General features: G+C 34.0%; 1 non-coding gene across 1 annotated transcript; it reads left to right on the top strand.

Annotated features, from left to right (window-relative positions):
- Positions 1-2,107: 2,107 nt before the first annotated feature.
- Positions 2,108-2,211, top strand: LOC141414550 (small nucleolar RNA U13). Its single transcript, XR_012439565.1, has one exon. It is a non-coding gene; the product is annotated as a small nucleolar RNA U13 (small nucleolar RNA).
- The last annotated feature ends 6,811 nt before the right edge of the window (positions 2,212-9,022 follow it).

The raw sequence follows: 9,022 nt of genomic DNA, 5'->3' as shown, positions 1-9,022 counted from the left end.
TGTCTTCATTTAAGTTATGAAAATTCAAAATAAGTAGTCTGTAGTATAAACATTGTAGTATTTGTATATTTATTTGAATCTTCCCATAAGATGGTCAATTTGACCACCATAAATCTTAAGTCATAGAGTCAAGTGACCTGTACACATAATGTACATTGATTATCTTCACCCCATTACCCTTTCTTATACTCCAACTTCCCTCCCACTCTCCCTTCCCTTTCCACCCGAAGCAAATATTTAATTTCTTTCTTTTTGCCTCTGCAACATACTCAGTGCTCAGTTTTAACTTTTGTTTAGCGGTGTTTTCTTCACTAAAGAATCATAATTAAAGAAAACAATTTAAAAAAATTCACAGGCTCTTTCAAGTTTGGAGCAATTAGGCTTGGTAATTAGAAACATGATAAAAACGAAGCTTGGGAAAAGAATTTAAACCCCTACTGAACATTTATATTAAAAGATGAATAAGGAATAGAGAAAATTAAAAGCATAGTTTTTATCTGGGCAAAGGATAAAGCCAATTATTCTACCCACATGTTTATTTATCTAGATTTAGTTATTTATAACATGTAGAAAAATCAGTTGCACTGGGAATTTAAAAAAAAATAGGTGCTCCTTTTCATCTTGCAGGCAATGAAATATGCCCACACAGGGAAAGGATTTTCTACCTTGCAATATTTTTCTTTTTGTTTCTTCAAACTATAAATTAAAGAGATATCCAGTGTATTTCTGAAGTCAGCCAGGTAAAATTATCTACTTGGAAAATCAGAAGATAAATTTTAAGAAGATAGCAAGAACTCTACCTGCAGAGACTGGTCTGGGAGTAGATAGCTAATAGCATTACAGAAGAGCACTATCCAGACACATTTCTTCCAATGAACAGGTTTGTCAGTTGTGTGCTGTCCGCTGACTTGAACTACTGCCACAAAGTGGATGTTCATAAGCTTGGGACATGGAGAAAAATAATCTAGAAGAAGAGCACTGTGAAGGTCACCTTGGAGACTGTTTATAATCTCAGTGGAACAAAACAAAGGAAACCAATAAACTCTATTATTAAGAGGAGGGAAATTTTTATCTGACTAATTTTTAACAAAAGAATCTGAAAGCTTTGTTTAGTTATCAGTTTGTAACTTCCTAGCCCACCCTCCACTTCTTTGTCTCTGTCTGTCATGGCAAAATATACATGACATACAACCACTTCACTTCTCTAACCACTTTTCAGTGTACAGTTCAGTGTTAGCAAGTTTATTCACATTGTTGTGCAGTCATCACCACGGCCCATCTTCAGAATTTTCCCATCATCTCCTACTGAGATTATGTACTTATTAAACACTAGCTTCCCTCTCTTTCCACTCCTTTTCTGACAAGTTGTACTCTATTCTCTGTTCTCCTGTATTTGACAACTCTAAGAACCTCATAAGATGAGCCATGTAATATTTCTCCTTCAGATACTGGTTTATTTCACTTGGTATGTTTCAAGATTCATTCATGTTATTCCAATGTGTCAGAATTTCCTTACTTTTTTAAGGTGAATAACATTACATAACATGTTTATAACACATTTTGTTTGGCCATTCATCTGTCAGTGGACATCTGGATTGCTTCTACCAGTTTGTAATTGTGATAATGCTACTATGAACATTGGTATACAAATCACTTTTACAGTTCCTGCTTTCAAATCTTTTGTAGTACAATTTAAAATTTAAATTGCTGGAAAATTGATAATTAGAAAACACGATGCTTTCTAATGCAATTGGATCATTTTACATTTCTACCAACAATGCATGAAAATTCTAATTTATTCACATCTTTGCAACCACTTGTTATTTCTATTTTTTAATAATGGCTATCTTGGAGTGTGAATTGTTATCTCAATGTGTTTACTTCTCTCTGTTTGCAATCAGTAGCTCCTAACCAGCAAGATTAGAAAAAAAAAGTTCTTGACACTTTCTACATTCTTTCCCACAATAAATTTTATGTCTGAAGACACTTATTTCTTTAGTTTGAATCCCAAGATCCAGTTGGTATGTGTGTGTGTGTATGTTAAGTTTCAGTTTCCGTTTTACAGTAAGCAGCTCTGACACTGGGTGTTAAACATAGTAAACATTAGATCCTTTTTTGGTTCACAAGCATGATGATTGGGTGTTCACGCCTCTGCATAACATGTGCCACCCTCAAATCTTGTTACGACGTGGGCACATTACCCTTCTGATGTGGAAAAAAAAGCCAACATAGTAAACGTTATGTAGATGTGATTTCAAAGTGGATTTTGAATGTTGTCACCATGAAGAAATGATAATGGTTTGAAGAGATAAATATTCTTACTGATTTTAGTATTTATATGATGTATCCAGTATTTAAACAACATAGTACCTCATTAATATGTATAATTTTCATGAGTCAGCTAAAATATATTGTATTATGATCTATCATGAGCATTTTGGAAATTGTCATTGAAATGCACACATTTCTAACATAAGATTCTTTCTTGATAGCAGTCCTTTTAAATAAAATATCATAATTTAACAGTTAATTATGAATCTGAAATATGTATATTAAGATGACTTTGGACATTAGGAAAACATTTGTTATGTTTTATTTTGCAGAGATCCTACATGGGTCTGTCTGCTTTATGAGCAAACTACTCAAAAGACGAATGACTTAATTTTGTTTCTTCTCTGCCTCAGGCTTATCTTTAATATCTCAGGTGGTCTAATGCAGCTGAGCAATAACATGACATTTAATAGGGTTTTTATTTGAGTGGTTATCACTGGCACCGTTATTGGCATATAATTTAAAAGTGCACATAAGAATTACCTGCATTTGGGTCAAAGACTATGTTTCCTTTTTTTGTTTCTGTACTAATTTCAAGGTCATATTAATCTCCATTTTAGAGTTGCAGTTTAAGTTGATGAATATTTAGCTTTGATTACTTAGCAGATACCAGATTCCAATTTTTCTATATTTTTGTTTGTATTTTGATTCTTTGGAATGACAATTTTCAAAACTGTATTTGGCCAAAATATTTTGCACCAACATATTCTTGAAATAATTGCATTTTATTACTTTTGCTCCATGAAGTTACATAATCATATATCTGTGTATATATGAGGTTTGTTCATTATACACATACACATATATGTAAATATACGTATATGCTAATTTTGAAGAGGAGAGAATTGATTCCTAGAAATCATAGACTTACTGACTCAAGGCAAGGATCCTTGGTTGCGTATGTGCTTGAGTTGATTTTTGACCAGTCAGGACTGGTCAAGGAGTTGTGGTCAGTTATTTCATTAATATCAATTTCTCTGTCAAAACCTTGTACAAGGAAGAGTCCATACGGTAGACAATGAAGTAAATGATGTTCAAGTATCAATTTAGTTCATACTTAACCATTTGTGCTGGAAATCTTTCTAAAATATATCCATTGCTCTAGCACTTCTTAATTGGATACACAACAAAGAAAGAAGAAAGACCATGACATTTGTTGTTACAGTCTATAGTCTCATATAATGTTATGTCCTTTCAGTAAAATGAGGTTAGAAGGAACGTACTTTCACTCACATCTGCATCCTAGATTCCATTATACAGAATGATTTTGTGGCAAATATATACAGGCTGAGGAAATTTCTCCTTGCACTCTGTAACTTAAGAAACAAGTATGCAGAAACTCTGACATTTCAATAAGTGAGCTACTCTTGAAATTATAATGGAGAAAGTTCACTTCTTGAATTTTTAAACAGAAATTACATTAGTGAGTCACAGTTCATATTTAGGGTCCTGTGAAAGTGAGATTAACTACAAAATTCCTTATTCCTTTGCTAAGCTGGCTATCAATAACAATACTTTTTAAAACGCTGTCCATATCTTACCTTTTACTTGTCCATATCTAGTTTACCTTTTACCTTTAAAAAGATCAATAATTAAAAAAATTTGAATCTCTTGCATCTAACCCATTTAGGGCATTGTAAATAGTACACTTCATTATAATTCTTTAATAGTCAATGTCTCCTGCTTTTAAATAATTGAATTTGGGCAATAATTTTATTCATTTATATACATTTGTTCTCATACCAGAAGGGAACTAAAGGGGCCCTAGTGACCCAACACAAATTGTATGCCATTATTTGCAAGATGGAGATGCAGAAATATGCCATACTTTGCAGAATTTTCTGTCGCCAAGTTTTACCATTTGCTATCCATATACCTTATCACAACCTTAAATAGCTATAATCACAGGGACATATTCCTGACACATATGGACACAGATGGTCCAGGAAATGATGTATCACAACACGATTCCTGACCTCAGCTGTGGGCTTCCATCTGCTTCCTGCACAGGATATGACTCTTCCTGCCTCTCTGTAACCGAGGGCGGTTTGATGCTCAGATCTCAGCTGGCGTCCTGGTCCTCTTTCTCCATTGGTGCCAGAGTTTCATTAGACTGAGCAATATTTTGTCAGTTCACGCATTTAATTTACAACCTCAAAAGCCCAACAGAGACATGTACAACTACATTGGTCTTTGGAATAATGATTGTAAAGACAGTATTTGTTCTATTTATTTTTTTAAAAAATCGATGATTCATAGATCAATGCTCTCTCTTCCTCTGTGTGTATGTGAGTATATTTAAATTATCTTGGTACTGGAATTACTTAATTAGGAATCATGAGGATTGAACCCAGGGGCAAACATTCTTACCACGTGAACCACATCCTCAGACTTTTTTGTTTGTATTTTGTTTTGAGATACAATTTCACAAACTTTGTCCAAGCTGGCCTTGAACTTGTGCTCCTCCTGCCTCTGCCTATCAACTATCTGGAATTATAGGCATGTACCACTGCATACAACACCACTACGATATTATAAAAAGAGATAACTATGTCATACTTTTATTTTCATTCTAATACCAAATTTCTCCCAAATTATAAAATAGCCACAGTGACTAAATTAAATTATCTATGAGTACAAAGCACTAAATAACTTATGGAGTTTCAATATACAAAGAAATTCATGGAACATAATACCCAATAAACCAACAAAGAAATGAGTGTACTGAAGTTTAATTTTGCTAAAAATTAAAAGTTAGCTATAGTAGAATCAGTTTTGGTAAATATGAGTTATATATCATTATTTTCCTCAGCTGTATTTATTTAATATCTTAAACAAATGTGCACGCACTGTTAATAAATCTGTGAGAGGCTAACTTTTTTTGGTGGTGGTGGTACTGGGGCAGGAACTCAGGGCCTCACACTTGCTAAGCAGGTGTTTTACCACTTGAGCCATTCTACCAGCCCTTTTTTGTATTGAGTACTTTTGAGATAGGGTCTTATGAACTCTTTGCCTGGGTTGGCTTTAAACAGTGATCTTCCTGATCTCTGCCTCCTGAGTAGCTAGGAACATAGTACTTGGCTGAGGCTGACTATTTGTAGTAGGCACATCCAGACTAATCAAGCCAGGACAATGTGAGGTTGTTTTTTGCAGGGCTGAGGAGGTGTCTGGTATGATGCAATACATTAAAAAATATTCTTATGGCCAGAATTTGACATGATCCTCTGTTTGAATATGATAAAACATATTGGATAATCACAAATTTATTAATAATGAATTGACTTTTCAATTACATCCTTGCAGATCTGTGGAGTTCCATGTAAATTAAGAACCTGTGTTCTGAATAAAGCCAGTCTGCAATAAAGAAGAGTATTTGGGCTATGCTGTTTTAACTCTATATATCACTGCCTTTATTTGTTTTTGATTTTTTCTAACACCAGTCAACATGATAAGAATTCAGAGTAAAAACTGAATGAAAAACACTAAAGTATATATTTGAGGGACGCTTTTCTTTAAATCATTCATTTATTTGAAGTGTATTTATGGATTATCTGTTCTGTGCTAGGTTATGTTGAAAGCTATGGTGCTATAGTGGAAGCATGACTTTTAAAATTCTGCTCCTATGAAACAGAATTAGTAGTTGTTAAAAGCAGTGTGTGATACAGAAAATAAATAATAGCAAAAATAAGTGATATACCTTATCACATGATAACAAATGTGGAAAAAATAAGACAGAATGAATGAGAGTGATAAGGTAACTAGGAAAAAAGTGTCTAGGACATGGTTACTTTTGATGAAAGAAAGTGAATGAATACATGATGTGACATCTGGTAGAAGGATATTCCAAGAAGAGGCTCAAGTAAATACTAAGATCTCGAGGTACTGTACATAGTGTTAAAAGAATGACAAGAAGATCAGAGCCCCTGACAGAGTGATGAGGGAAGAGGGGAGACTGAAGAAAAGGCCAGAGAAATCACTGTGTGTTATAGGCTAGAAATTAGACAAAAAATGCATGTCTGACTTTCATAACTGTATTCCCTAGCTGTGAGTTTCAGCAGAACAATTAACAGCTCTAAGCTCTAAGTTCCTATTACCTACATGCCCTGTAACTCTGAACTTTTGATTCGTGGTTAATGTAGAAGACAGAGATAATTTGGCAGACATTGTTGGTTGATGAAATTCAATATGCCACGAGAAAGAAATCTTAATTCTCCAGCTAGAGCTCACTGTCTATTTCTCAGAGAAAACAAGATTTTATAAGTTTCAAAGCACCAGTAACTTCCCAAGTCTTCTCTAAGCTATTTTTCCACAAACTTAAGACTCACTCATTACTTACTTTAAACTCTCAGCATTATTAAAAAACATATTGAAACTTTCTTATTGAAACACTATGCTGTGGACTGAATTGTGTGCCAAAAATATCACATATAAGAGACCTTATCCCAGATAGCATTTGGAGATGTAGCCTGTAAAAACAAGTCAGTAGGGCTAACGAAGTCATGAGTGTATCATATGCACGATGGGATAAGAGGAAGAGGGAGAGATTACTTTCTTATCACCAGATGAGGGCACAATGGGAAAGAAGGACACCTCCTGAAAGCCAGAAAGTGGCCCTCAACGATGCTCACACCTGATATGACATCCTTAGCTCAGACTTCTAGCCCCTAGAACTGGAAAAGAATAAGCATTTGTGGTTGAAGCATCCAACACCAAGCTGACATAGGTGTTCTCTTCCCAAATTGCTTAACTGACCTTCTAAAACTGTCCTGGATATTCAACTTTTGCTCTTGATGTTTTGCCTCATTTTCAGGTCATTGGCTTTTCCTGACCATTATTAAACAGGATTTCTGTAAAGTTTGATCACAAGTCTCATGTCTTACAGTATACTCCTCCGCAAATAGTTTTTGGCTTCAATTGGCACCTTACTCATACTTCATCCAGAGCCACATATCTAACTACTCACTTGGATTTCTACTCGTATTTCTTAAAGTTATCTCTGAATTAACATTCCCATAACTACATTCATGATCTTAGCAGATGGCATAAGTAATTATTCTGGATAGAAATATGGTTATCCTCAATGTACCAGTTAACTCCTCCAAATTTTACTTTCTACACATCTTTGCAATTTATTGAATTTTCCCACCTTTATCAATGTCAACTATGTAGTCTAATTGTTTGTTTCTTTCAAACTATTCTGTCTTTCTTCTCATCTGTTGACCACAATGCATTCAAGGTGATCTGTTAATCTTGCAGATGCAAGGCAGTTATTCTCTAGCTTTGAAAACACTGCTTATGGAGGATTTACAGGTTTTTCACTGAATGAATGACCATGCTTACATCTCTTGCCTCATTACGTTTTCCCTTGCTTTTTGATTTCTAGTCACACTGATATTATTTTACTTCAAGGAATGTGTCTTGCATTATCTCACCATACTTTCTAAATATTATTCCCATTTCCTAAGATGTTCTTTTCTTCTCTCTTTACCAAATTAACCCTGCTGTTAAATATCAACTTACTCATCACTTTCTAAATGGCTCTCCTTAACTAATCCAATTTCTACTGTAATTCACTGTTTTTGACTTTGGCTTCTTCTTCATGTCATTTAATAGAATTGTTATTTTCTATTTATTATTTTTCATGTGGTGATTGAGCAATATTTGCTTTCTCTGGGAAAAGATCTTTTTATTTGTATCTCTATCCATGTTCTATGTATCTATCTTCCTACCTATCTATCTATCTATCTGTACTATTTGTATTTATATTTCCTGCAAATAATTTTCTATTGCTGTGCTGCTTATATCTGTTATTATAAGTATCTAGTGCAAACAGAAATATTCCTACTGGGCATATGTAAGATTAAATGGTTATAGTCTATTTTAATAAGAAAATTTGATTTCCACATTAAAATATTTCCCATTTTTCGTGCTAAAGTAAAATTATATTTTAGTTTACTCTTATTTAATTTAATTGCTAAAATGTAGTAAAATAGTCTCTGATTTAAGGTCATGAAATAGTATCCAAAAATCTCCAATGGAATTTACCTCAGACTTTTATCATGGGGGAAAGATGGAATATGATTGATTTATCTTGGATAAATTATTATATTTAGTTTGCCCTTTTTCAAGTGATTAAAATATAAAATGAAGTTAGTGTGATTCACATTTAGTCAGAGAAAGCACTAGATATAAATTATGGAAGATGACAAATGATCTTCGGACAACTATCGAATACTTCTAATTAATGTGCTTAGAGCATAAAGGTGAGCTGAAGATGGGAGAGAAATGAGCAAATCATTGGGGTATTGATATTCAAGTTTGGGGTTCAGGATATGAGCACTAATGAAATAAACATTTACAAGTTTTTCTCTATCTTACTATTATTGGCATTTTGATCTGGATAGGTATGTGTTGTGGAGGACCTTTACTGTGCATTGTAGGACGTTTAACAAGACCTTTGCCTCTAACCACTAAATGCCAATAGCCCCTGTTCTCCTCCAGTGTAGCAATCAACAATGTTTCTGGACATTTCCCAATATTCCCATACAGGAAACATCACACACTAGTTGAGAACCCTATAAAAAAACACAGGCAAGAAGAGGACCAGAGAAGGTCACAAGAGTAAGCCTTGGCTCACTCCAGCATGCAGATGTTGAGAAAAAGATGAACAGCAAAGGAAACTAAGGAGGTA

The sequence above is a fragment of the Castor canadensis genome, chromosome 11 (genome assembly GCF_047511655.1).
Source record: "Castor canadensis chromosome 11, mCasCan1.hap1v2, whole genome shotgun sequence".
NCBI lineage: Eukaryota > Metazoa > Chordata > Mammalia > Rodentia > Castoridae > Castor > Castor canadensis.
Note: the sequence above shows the minus strand (reverse complement) of the source record. Positions and strands in the feature narration are given on the sequence as shown.